Genomic DNA, 13751 nt, shown 5'->3' with positions numbered 1-13751 from the left:
TAAATGTTCCAGAGAAATGGAAAAAGGTAGAGGAGATAAATACTTGCCAAAAAACCCAAAAGGTGCAGGTGTTATTTGCTCTATGCATATATGCTAATCCCTAAAATTTAGGACAGTAAAGGAAAACCAAAAACAGCAACAAGAACCCATGATGCAAGTCTAGTTTATTCAATGAAGTGTAGACTTATTGGAGCTAATTGTCAGCATATTCTTTATTACTACTTCATAGTTATAATATCAGAGTGTTCCTAAGGTATAATTAAAGATTTACCTAGATTTATGAGACTTTATCATCACCAACAGGGTTAAAGGATGCCAGGGAGACCCATCTTGTGAGGGTTTTGCTCAGCAATTTCTACAGCAGAAAGGGCATTGCAGAATTACTTCAGTGCTTTAGAAAAGCCTGACTTTTTTGGCACTAATGTAAGGGGCAGTATTAGAAAAGGGACTGTATGTATGTGTCACGCTAACTGTGGGCCTTCTTATCTTTTCTGAAAAGGAGAAAAGAGGGCAGAGGGGAAAGGAATGAGAAGCTGAAAGAATGGGATGGATGTACTCTGAAGAGTGATATTAAATAGGAAATTATAGTTATCATTTATAACAACAATAATGATATGCTGGAAGGTTGTTGATGTCCAAACAGCCCTCTGTTTCATTAACATGGATATCCTTGGCAATGGATCAGTGCTCTTTCACCTGAATTTTATGCAGCCCACACTTTTAAATGTTAACTAAACAGTGCTGAATGCTGTAGGCTTCCAGATGTTACCATATTTATTACATAACCATTCATTGGATGTATTTAGCAAGCATAGACGATAGGATGAACCTGGAAATCCTGGAAGGGATAAAAACAATCTGTAGGCATTATGGTACCTTGCCTTCCAGTTTACTATGTATAGGATCAAGCTGCAAAAGCCAAACCTGACTTTGATTAGTACTTTATTCTTCAAAGTGTTTCTCTGACTTAAACAGGACAGGATGAATGGTCAGAAACCACTTTTAAAGGTTCACAATTTACCTTTTCTTTGCTGCATTTAAGTATACCAAAAACTGACATTAGAAAATAAATGTGATTCCTATATTAATGACAAATTCTTAGAGGAGGGGTTGTATATGTATTTACCTATGCTTTCATACATCGGTCTTGTTAGAAATTACCCACCTCTCCTGTATTCACAGAGTCTATGTCTCTGTGGTAGTTTATAGAGGGCAAAGGATGAAATTTGTACCTGCGTTAAATATAATACTCAATTCTGCATGTGGCCTGGAAACACTAATTGGTTATCTTGCCCTCTAATATTAGTCTTTTGCACTGTGAATCTTTGATCCTCTGGGCAAACATTTCAGTTTCTGTTTGCTAAGGAAAGGTTTCGTTCTATGCATACAGTACATGGGTGCCTGCTTCTTATCACACTCACTGCGACAGTGTAGAAAAGGTAATATTCATTGAACATAAGTTATTTCTTTTACTGCAACTTTCACATCCTATTCCTTCCTTCCTTTGCAAATTCAGAGTTGACGCTGTAATAGAAATTTAAGTCATGTGAAAAGGATTCAAGTCAGAAGAAGAATATCTTCTGCAGGATGGACTACCATTTTGAAAAAGTGAGATAAGGGAGGCCAGAATAATGTAGGAAACAATAAGATTATGTTATTTTGCACTGCTTTCCTGTAAACAGTTTACCTTTAAAACTGCTTTAACTAAAGGACCCTTAGGATTTTGAGCACATAACAGGCTTTTGTAAGACCATTGCAGTTTCACATGCAAACACTTGACTTTTAGAAAATGCAGGGATTTTAAGCTACTCATTCAAGCTATACTTTGTTGATGTTGGCTGGTAAGTACAGGATTTCACATTTTCTTTAGCTCCCTGATCATGTAATACTACTCCCTGCATGCTCCTCTACCCCCCTCTCCCCGCACCCCCAGGATTTCCCCCCTACCCCTCTCCTTCTAGAGCAAAGTTTTCTTTGCTCTACAAAGTTTTCTTTGCTCTGTTTTCTAGAAATAAACTGAGGCACACTATTAGGTAATTATCTGCAAGTTCCTTGCGTTAGTAGCTCTAGCAGTTGAAAGTTAGCAATAACACTTGTTACTGCAAGAAGAGAAAAGACATGGCTAAAATATAAGAATAAATAATATGCAAGAAAATTCAATCGCAAATCCAGCTACTCAGCCCGGGACGTACAGGGCCTGAATAGCAGACCTCCTAATCTCTATCAGTGGTGGATATAGTCAACCAAGCATAATTACATGCAGATCTGGAAGCTGGAGCACATGGTCAGGAGACAAGAGGGTTTAACTTATGACTCAGACTTACCTGGGGACTCTGCTGCCTGTAAAATGGGAAAAATAGTGGTGTTCATCTCTGTGTGAGGAGACATCATTAGTAATTTTGAGGCATGCATATACTCTGGTAATAGATGTCAAAGCAATTTAGCATCCCTTGCAGCAAATGCATCAAAGGCAGAAACCAAAAATGGAAAGCTGAAAAGGTATTCTTGGAATAGCTGCCTCCTTCTCTGAGCTGCAGTGCCCTGCCCCCCATATATTACAGTGATGCAGGGCTTGTGTGGAGATAAGTAATAATATAATTGAAGACAGTTTATGTTACCCTTAAGTAGAAAGCAGATTTGAAGTCGTATGGACCACCTAATTTTAGTATTCCCTATCTTGTAAGTGCTTAACTTTTATAAAATAAATCATAATCATTCTATTCTATCAAAAATAATCTCTCAATAGTCTTAACATAATTTCCTGGAGATTTTTTTTTCGGGTGAAGGAAACAAAAAAGTTCTATTTTGTGCAGTCGTAACAGCTCCCATCAGGCATGTGATTTGACTCTGATTTCTCAGGACAGAATTAAACTATTTGAATGACATGTCTTTTTAAGTCACTGGCAGCAGGAAAAGGTTCTTGTCGTGGAAAGGGTGGGCTGTTGCAGCTATGCACTAAGCCAGGGAACCCAGACCAGATTGTGTATGCAAGCTCATGCTCTCTTGGCTGCGTGTGTATCCAACGCTGGAGGAAACTCTTCAGCTGCATGGTGACACAGAGGTGGAGGATGTGTGAGAAAGTCCTATTAAATAAAGGCTTTGCTTCCCTGCAGGAGATGTATGTGCTACTGCTGTGTTGGCTGCAGGGTGACTTGGCCTTTTAAAGCATTCATTTTCAATCAGTACTTGGGAATTCTGTGAAACCCCAGCAGACAGCCTGAGAGCAGAAGGGAAACTGCATTTGTGGGAGGGACAGAGTCCTCCATTTCTTTCCCCCTGCACTAAAGAAATGGTGGACGAACTTCCTTAGCTGCAGCAATTTCTTCATGTCATGCTTTGAAAGCTCGATGGAAACAAGAGGTTTGTAAGAATTTCTCAAATGTAAGGGCAAAAGAGTCTTCTAAACTGAAAGGTGGAAACGGAAGAGGAGTTCCTAGCTGCCTCTGATAGGAAAAGTCCAAGCCTGTGTCTTAGGAAGAAGTCTGCATTTTTAGTGCTTAGACATAAACCAGTAAGTTGTTCTCTTATTTGTATTAGCATGTGTTGTGGGTGTTTTTTTTTTTCTTCTAAACACTTTTAAAAGCGTACTAAGAAGATGGCTAAATTCCCAAGATGGTCATTCTTACACAATAACAGTTTTGGCCCTGTATTACTTAGGAAGCAGAAGTACTTAGACTCTTAAAGGTATCCTCATCCATAATTTGCACTGGCTTAATAGATGGTAAGATTTCAATAGGAATTATAGATCTGCATAATGTGACTCCTGCAGTGTAAAAACCCTGCTTGTAAGGTGCTATTAAGTATAGACACTGATGGGGATCCTTTAAGATGAAAATCTGTGAGAACAAGGCCTGAGAAGGTTGGGGTTTTTTGGTGTGTGGTTCTTTTTTTTTCTTTTTAAATACCATTGTGTTGGACAATCTGAAGCCTTTGAGCTTGCTACAGACCCTTATTTTGTTTCTTGTGCTCTGTGTTGTCATATTCCTCTTTTCATGTTAGTATGGGTTAGCGTTACGATACATGTTAGTGTGGCCCACCACATGCTTTAGGAAGATCTGTTTTGCTCTCAGCAAGTAAAAGGTTCCTCAGCCCTGATATAATCACTTGAAATCCATGTGAGAAGTACCTTTTAACACTTACAAGTATTCTCTTGGCAATAACACGCCTGAAAGAAGAGGTATACATCAAAACTTAAGCCATGCCATTTCCTTGAGCAAACAGAACTCAAAAAGGACAGCTCTCCAGAAGGATACAGTTACTTCTATCAAGTAATACATTTGTATATTAAGACTTTTCTTTTTGCAGTATAATCAAACTAAACTAAAACTGGTCAATTTTTAGCCTAGTTTCCTATGGAAACAAACCATATGCTGTCACACAGCCTATTTTGTTCTGTAGGTCCCTCCCATGCATAAATTTATTTGAAACTGGGGTTCAGAAATTAACAGATGGGTACTGATTTTGGGGTATTTGTTTCCTATGAGCTCCAGGCAATTAGACATGTAGAAGAAGAGTATAATAGTCCTCACCTGAGAGAAAAATTTCAGATGATGTTCATAACTTACTAGACAGCAGAGTGTTTATACTGTAGAAAGCCCTTCCAAATATCCTAGCAGAAGCTAAGCCTTGGATGGACCTTGTGCCTCTATAGTTAAGACTCCAGAACACAAAGCTATTGGAGACCTTGTTCTAGAACTACTTGTTTGCTTTGAATTGTGAAATTACGGTTTTCCACAAACTGCCCAATGAACACTACTAGAAATATAGTTGACATTATATGTTTCTGTGTGAGTGTTTCATAATGATGTGATATTCTTCTCTCTTTGATGTCTAAATCAGCATTTTCCCAAGTAGGGAAGGTCTTTTTGCAGAGGTTATCTGCTACAGCAGGTGTTTCTGGGAAGGGCTCCTAAGAAAAAAGGTGTTTTTGAAGCAGAGGGCTGAATTGCAGACAAAGTGCTGTTTCAACTACCTGCTAACTCTTGCAGACTGGCTCCCCTGGTTCTTCAATTCAGAAATGCAGTGTGCTTCCTTGTGGTCTATTTACACCACTAAGGGGAATTCAGCCTTTGAACAGAAACCTCTTCTTTAACAGCTCATGAGTGAGAGTGGCAGCTGAAGATAGTTTGGGTCCTTTGAAAATAACCTTTGCAATGAGGATGCGGTGTAGGAAGTGGCTGCCAAAAGCTGGAATGTAAGGATGAGGGTGAGGAGAGGTCAGTGAGGGGATTTAAAAAGATCATGGCCTGGACAGAGCTGGGGGGGTAGGAAAAAATTTTTAACAACTGTATATGTAAACGGTTGTAATAATTAAAACTCTGCTACCAACCACAGTAAAGCATGAGGGCCTGGGCAAGCTGGACTAACCTACTGCTGAAATACTCCATTCCTTAAATGCTGATAAGTGTTTTTAATTCTGTTCTAGCCAGGTTAGTTACAAGCTTGGTGATATCCAGCTGTAGAGGAACACGTGGCCAGTCCTGTCATCTCTCACCTTAATGAGCACTGAAAGCAAATAACTAGAAATTCTACTCAGTGCTCAGCATAGCAGTTCATTATGTAAGTTCTACATATAGTTAAATTAGTAGCTTAGTTGACAAGCTCAACTTATTTTTTTAAATTGCTTAGCTTTATCACTCTATTGAACAGATTGTTCACGTATTTATAGAATACTCTGCTACAGCCAATGTGATCAGCAATTAAGGCAAAAATGGTCAAGTAAAATGACACGATCAAGCAGTTTAAAATGAGTTGACCTCTGCCATCCAACAACCAGAGGGTAAGGCTTGAACCACAAAATTGCCTTTTTTAATTCTTTAAGGAAATTGGGTGCTGGGACTGAAATGTGTTTTGACTGAAGTGTTAGAAAGAAAGAAAAAAAAAGTTCGGTTATAAGACCAAGAACTTCATTACTCTCCATTGTGGTTTATTAGCATGTTGTTGAGTTTCAGTGAGATGACCTTTTGGTAACAGCTGTAAACCTTGAAGAAATTACAGTTGCTGAAGTCCTAAGCCAATGATTTTGCCACCCTGAAGGTGTCACCTTCCTGAAATACAGAGAGTTTAAATTTTGGTTTAAAAGGACAAAGGGATTTAAATTAATGGAAAACAGTCCAACTGAAAGGTCTAGGACTTTGACTCTGGACTTTTGGCTTCCAAGACTTTAACTGCAACCCTGAAAGTATGGGGAAGCTGAATCTTTATCTGTCCAGCCCTGACTCAGAGGACATGATTCCACAGGGAAAAAAATAAAAATCAGAAATTGCCTTAGCACAGAGATATTTGTGTATTTGCATTTTATGTGGAGGATAATAATCTCTTGGTTTTGGAACCACAGCTGAAAAGAGAAGTATGAAATACATGAATCATAAGGCAGAAGGCCTAGGTTCAGCCATCCTTTTCTAAAATACTTTAGAATTGTGACCGTAACTTCTAAACTGATATTTTTCTTACCTTGCAAAAAACTTGTTTAAATCCACAGTGTGATTTTTTGTTCTTTTTAAACACTCCCCCACTCTCCCCCCAGCCCAACTTCCCTTTCACAAAGATGTGTTATTTGGAAAAGGAATTCTTCATTTACAGTTATTTAATTGACCCCGGTGGACAATTGTGTGGAGGAGAGTCTTGGCCATCAACACCTTGAGTGAACTCCTGTTGGCTCTAAGGAGAGCTGGGAAAGAGATGCAGAGCCAGAAAACAAAAATTTAGGTATTAAAGAATACATGTCCAGAGGAACATCTTGAGAGCAAAAATAGAAAAATCTTCCCAGGAAGAACCTCAACTGAGAAGTTAGTTCTCAGTGATAAAATCTGGGGCTAGAGGGCTCTTGGCTGGTGAGGTTTACTATCACAGGAATCTGCTGACCTGTGTGGTTGGGAGGCTCCCACCCTCTTGTAGCGCAGCCTCCAAAAGTCAGTAGTGTTTATAAGCTGCTCTCACTTATGCAAATGGTGAAAATTCCTATGACTTAGAAAGCAGCATTGTATATTTTTGTTGCTAAACTGGTCAGATATTCCCTCAGTTTGAGAAAGACCTGGGCATTATTGCTGACTTAATATAAAGAACTAGCAATACATAATTTTTGCTGATTAAAAGAAACTTTGGCTGTTTGGGATGAGCTTGTTCTACAAGGTGCATTGCTTTAATTCACAAGGTGGTTCTTCAGACTTTTTGTACCAGTTGTCAGTGTTTAGGTTAAAAGTTCTTGAAAAGTTGTCCAGTACTGTTAGTGCTTCACTCTAACACAGTAGAATTGTTTCCCAGTAACTACAGATCCTTATGCTGCTAGGAAATATTTCCAGTGGATTTTGTAATAGAAAGAGTCCACTGGAGATGGGACACACAGATACAGGGACATCTGACATCAGTTTTGGCCAAAGCACCCAGTTCTGTTTTTAACTGCACTGGGCTGTTGCTGGTTAGAGCAAAATCCCTCAGCAAAAAATTATATGCTGCATAGTAGGATGTAAAGTACTCATCTGGACAGTGCTGGTGCATGGCTCTTTCTACTGTGCTCCAGATGCATCCTTAGCAACATCCCCATGCTTGTCTTATTGCCTTGGCTTGCTCTTCTTTCTAGTGGTATTTTGAGGACTACTGGTGGAAATAGATCTTTCCTTGCTTCTCCCTTAGGAAAGCAAGTAAGAAGAGGCATCACACACATTCGTTTTTACTTCTCACAGCAGAATAACTGATTTTATCACTGGGTGTCTTGGTTTACTGCTGAAGCTAATAGCACTGTGTGAATCCTCTGTAGGTCTCTTCAGTGATTACTCCTGCCTGGTATCCAGGGGTCTTTGAAAGGCTTTTTGTGCTGCTTTTTGACACAGGAAATTTGTGAGAGGGAGAACTTTGCTGCCAAGGGGTGGCAGGGCAAATTTAGCTTAGCAGCTCACCTTAATTGATTCTGCTGGTGCCTACCATGCACTAAAACTTCAAATTTGATCTGGTCAGCATGACTATGTGCTGCATAGGTGGTTTGAAGTTGGATTTATCCTGCCATGGGAACTGTCTCCACCAATGAAAGGAACAGCCTGTGAGCCTAGTGGTCTGTGACAGCCTGGAACTCCAAATTGAAACGGGTGTGCTGGCAAGGGGCAAGCAGCTGAATCCTCAGAGCAGCTGATTCTACTTCTGCTGCCTCTCTTTTTCTCCACATAGTCATTTTGTTGGTTGTGCACAGGTCTACATAGGGAGTAGAAAGCAATATGTCTTCTTCCCTGTTCCCAATTTATTTTTGTTTGACCTGGTAAGCCACCCTCCCCCTCTTATTTTTGTGGCCAGTCAGTTTTGTAAAGCCAGCCATCCTGACTTGCTGTACAAGCAAGATAAAAATTTTAGAAGTGGATGTTCAATGCTGCGATGTGATTTAACTGTACCTGTCTAAACCTCCTAGGCTTGACATATCAGTATCAGAATATGACATGTCTTCATCAGAATGGTGTGTGAAGCCTGGGGCACTTCAGGACTGCTGTTTAACCACACTAGAACATCTAGTCTTAAAATGCTGTTTTAATTTTTCAGTTTTTGGTACCCCGGTCTAGTCCAAGACCAGCATGTAGTTGTTAACTAAATAGGTAATGGTGAAGAATCCAGCCCAAGAAACAGTGGGACTGGTGTATGGATACTTTAAATGAGGCAGGAAGGAGCCCCATGAAAGGCAGATTTTGTACATGTTCACCCATTCTCTGAACGTTCAGGACTGATGGGCAAGTGGTGGTGTGCATTCACACTCAGTTTGCTTGTCAGTCCCGTCTACGAAGGCCTGGAAGTCTGAACGTAACAAGTAATGTTCTTTACTGTCTGTTTTTCCTTTTTACCACTTTTTTTTTCAAGCTGGGGAACAACCCCTCTTTTTTCCCTTATTCTCATCTGTGTGACATTAATCCTAAGCAATCAAGCCACTCCAGTGGTATGAGGCATTATATGCTAGCAAGCTAGGCACTATAGCCTACGGATGGCCCTCTCCTTAGGTGCCCAGTCTTGCTGGGAATAGTGTCACATAGGAACTGCAAAAATGAGTCTGTCATCAGATTTTTGCAGCCAACTTTTATTGCCCAATGACAAGATGTTTCATTTCTGAGCCGATTTGTCTTTCCCTTAACCCTAAACATTTTTAAGACCTTTCTGCAAGACTTGAAGGCCAATCTCATGCCAAAGAGGGAGTATTTTAATTTGCTTCTGTCCTCCCCTAAAGTGTCCTTCGTTAAAGTCATCTGCCTCAGCAGAGGGTGGGAGAATTGCTTTTGTGTTGGGGCTAGAAAATGATAATTTTTCAAGACTGTTTTAAAACATCAGATGGGAACAGAAGTTCACAAAAAGTATTTCTTTTTTTTTTTTTTTTTAACAAACTGTTTCATAGCATATGCACCACTTAATATGGCATATGTTAACTTCAGTGTTTTAATTGATTAGCAAAGTAAATAGATGTATATAATGGGAATAATCTGTCAGTAGCATCATGGGACTCCAGCAAGGTGCATTCTTTCTTAACTTAAGAATGTACTTGTTGGGTAGTTTGGGGTGTTTTGTTGTCCTTGATTTAAAAGAAATTTGATATATTATCTGCTGTATATTTTGCATTCACCCCTACAAGCTGTACTGTTTGGCAGCATGCAGATGAGAGATGGCTTTACATACTGGGGGGTAGGGGCAGGTGGGGAAGAAAGAAAGGGATTAGGTGGACTACTAAATAGACAGTATGGAATATTGTCAATGTTCCCTGATGACCTTGGGAACGGACCTTGACCGAAAAGAAAATAGACTGTAATTAATAACTCAAAAAGTTCCAGTCAACCAGACTAGATTGCAAAAGGCTTGGGATGGGGAGGAGAAGTCCCCAAACTTATGTTTTGTGTGAAGCAGAGTTTGGATCTGTATCAATCTTTGCATTTATATTAGCCCTTGTTTTTCCAAGTAGGAGAAGCAAACTCTGTACTTTTTGTTACTGAATTTTCTTCAGATTTTTCTTTAAAAGGGCATGTTGCAAAAGCTGACTTCAGTTCCATGAGCTTTCCTATAGGCTGTCATCTGCTGCTTTATCTTAGCAGAGATTTTGGGCTTGGATAGGTTTGTGGGAAGTGAAGGTACCAAAGCACTAAGGTTAAAGCAAGGATTGAGAACTGATACTTGCCCACTTGCATAAACTGAATTTCAGTTTATTAAATGTCTTTGTCATGTGAACTATTGGGCGGTAAAAAACAGGCTGTAGCATGAGAATGTCTCTTGCAGTACTTGAATTGCTCCTATTAACTTTCCTATTAACTCTAACTTCATACTGAATTTTGTAAGATCATTGGGTTTGAATAATTTGCTTTACTGTGGGGTTTGCTTTACTGTAACTCTGATTTTCATTAGAAAAATTCAGCTCAGACAGCAATGTCAAATGCTCCATTCAAGCTCTAAGCAATCCCATTTCAGTAGGCAAGCTTGCGGACTTTGAGACGCTCTGCATGTGGGCCTTTCAAATCTGGGCATAACTCTTAAAACACAACTGTTATTAGTTACTGCTCTACGGTCAGCTTTCCTGAGAGACACAGTCTAAACAACTTCTCTAAAATCAATCATTCTATCGAAAGTATTGCAAAAACATCCATGACAGCCTTAGATTATTTTAGGTGTAGTAGATAAGTGCAGTTGTTTTTTAACTTGTACATGGGATGTAGTTTTTCCACAGTTTTGATAACCTTCATGCACATAGCAGTTAACAGCTGAAAAACATTTTTTTCATTAATGCATATCAGCAAAATACAAAAGCATATATCCAGTAGGACAAAGGCTTTGGGGACCAGGACTTCTTGTTGCTACTCTCTGCATGAAGCTGACCTTGTCTGTATTCTATAATGGAAGTTACTTCATCATCCAGCCTTGGGCCTCTCCTGAGCAAATACTGTCAATCACACTGAATTGTGCCAAAAGGCTTACCAGCCATGTCATGCAGATGACTGTCCACTGTGGACTCAAATGAGACCACCAATCCTTAACCCTAACAGAACTGAGAATTTGTTTTGTTTCAAAGTAGAGACAAGTACATAAGTCTACAGGGTGCTTTTGTTTTTACATTAGCTGTTGGTAAGTTTTCTAGGGATTATATACATTACTAAAAACACAGGGAAAAAAAAAAAGAGGTTTTACTGGTTCTCTATGTACTGTGCAAAAACTAGTCACAACACTTGATATTTAGCTGACATGTAATATAAACTTTACAGAAAATGCCTGTTAATTTTGCTTGGTTATTTTGGCTTTATATGTAGCTTTGTTTTGCATATTTGGTTTAAAAATATGAGGGATACTTGTTATGAAAGTATGATACCCCAAAAACTTTAAAAGGTACAAAACTTTTCAAAGTTCAAGTTGCAGTGTAGCTAATGTCCCCAGTTTAATGTAGGAAGTTTGCAAAGGTCTCACTGCATAATGTTTTAGTATTTCATTAATTTTTGCAGCAATTGTTCAGACTCAAATTGCCATTTTAACGTTTTCCCTTAACTACCTTCATCAGCCACAGATCATAGGACACTGAGAATCCTGGCTAACAAAGCTAGGAAAAAAGTATTTAGCAGACAATGACCGTAAGCAAATTTCAAAGACCCAGGCCAATTACAAATCATATTCTCACTCATTCAGAATCAAGGCAGTATTTTACGTCTTCCAGGGCCTTTTTGAGCCTCCATTAGCATTCCAGATTTGCTGCAGAAAAAAACCTCATCTGTTCCCACAGGAAAATACAGACTGATTTCTCAAAGTATGGCCCATTATCTTCCTTGTTCCCTCAAAGCCACGTTTGGACTACAATCAGTGATGTCTGCTGAGCTAGCTGAGCATTAGTCCTGATGGTCATTTGACCATCCTTCCGTTGTTGTATGGTATAAACATTAGGTTAGCTCATCACTAGGAATCATCATTAGCCTGTGCATCATCTGACCTGTCTTGCTGAAGGATTTAATGTCCTTCACTATTGTATCTTAGCACTATTGCCAAATAGAAGGCCTGGCTGGGACCTTCCGTTTCAAAAGCTTCTACAAAAAAATCAGGGAGAAGATCTAAGCATGGATGTTTCTAAGGCCAAATTGTACTCCTTAAGTTCCAGAGAAGCCGCAGTCCTTTATCCTGAGGTATAATTTTGTATGATGATTTTCCTGGTCAAAATTGGGTTCACCATACTGCAGTGAAATGTAAAATATAAATTACTATTTTAAGAAAGTAATAACAGAAATGTTGAAAAAACTTCCTATATTGTACTTCTCAGGATCGGTTAGGAGTGTTTTTCACCAGGATCTCCAGCTGCTTTCAAAAGCCACATTTCATAAAACTCTTCTTTTTAAATGCACCAGTTATGAGAATGGAAGATCGTGGCAAAAATGCCCAACCCAACGGAGATGTTGCTGCTCTACATAGAATGGTGTCAGGATATGCTGGGGAAGATGTCAATTTTTTGCAGCATTGTAACAGCTAATAAATCCTAAATCATAAATCCTGACAGTTTCTCAACTCATGAATGTTTTTCCAGTTTTCATGTCACACCTGAGTCCCTTTCTAAATGACTTTTCCTGTGCAGAACTACCAGATTTCTCTATTGAAAGATTTCAATGTAATTAAACTGATTGCTGAAAAATACATTCTTCTTTTAACAAGGCAATTTACGTATTCAATAACTTTAGACTTCCTTGATGAAAGACAGTTTGAAAGTTTATTTGTATGTTCTTTCACTCAAATGTTTTGAGATTTTCTCATCTTGTTTCCATTAACATGCCAATAAATTAAATCAAAATATATGGCAGTTTCTGTATTTTTCTTATTTAGTAGATAGATTATAGAGAAAGCCTTGATTTGAACTTCAGGAGCTTAAAGGTTGATTTTGATGTCTTTTGTCCCCTAAGAAAGCATCATGTGATTTCCCCCCCCCCAGTCTAAATAGAGTGAATGTACAAAATGAGTAATCAAGACAGTGTAATTTAATACTTGGTAGGAATAAACAATACTGAAAGCAACATTAAAATTTAACAGTTATCAAAGATCCATTTTGGACTTGTACCTCAAGTTTGAGTTTAAAACAGACTTTAACTTGATAAATTTTTTTTATTAAATGCCAACAGGTACATTTCCTGTCACCAATAAACCTTGACTTCTAGTTGTAGGCAAATATATGTAGTAGTACCATAATGGGATATCCTTTTATCCTTTTTTATGCCAGTTCTGCAGATCTTCTGATCATTTTTGTGCTTATTATGCACAATTTAGTTCTTCCTTGGTTTGCAAATGAGCCACAAAAAGAGATTGATTTTTTTTTACAGATGTTTGCTGTTCAATATTGGTTGATAAATGTTTTAGATGTAGTGCAGAGCCCATAATTAAGGATTTACCTTCCATAGAACAAAACTTCTTAACAAAAAATACTTATTAGCTAATACATTCCACAACTGTTGGTAGGTGTACTGCTACTGGTTACTTTCTATATATGTGATGATCACTGAGAAAAAGTTACTGTTTCTGCTTCCCTAGTTCCTTGAGTAAAAGGCTTACATGCAGGAGAAAGGTCTGTAAGCTATTTGCTTGTTACAGGAGATTGAACTTTACTACAAATGTATTTTTCTCATGCATATGTATGGCTTGCAGAACTGGCATGGGTATGGCTTTTGATTTTCATTTTGAGTGTTCCTCCTGGTTTTATCCTTATGTATAGGAGTAACAGAAGACTCGTGCTTCAGCTCATGAAATTAAAAGAGATTTAAGTGGAGTAAAGGCTTCTTCATAGC

Source organism: Phalacrocorax carbo, chromosome 8 (genome assembly GCF_963921805.1).
Source record: "Phalacrocorax carbo chromosome 8, bPhaCar2.1, whole genome shotgun sequence".
Taxonomy (NCBI): domain Eukaryota; kingdom Metazoa; phylum Chordata; class Aves; order Suliformes; family Phalacrocoracidae; genus Phalacrocorax; species Phalacrocorax carbo.
The sequence above is the reverse complement of the archived record's forward strand: the minus strand, read 5'-3'. Positions refer to the sequence as shown.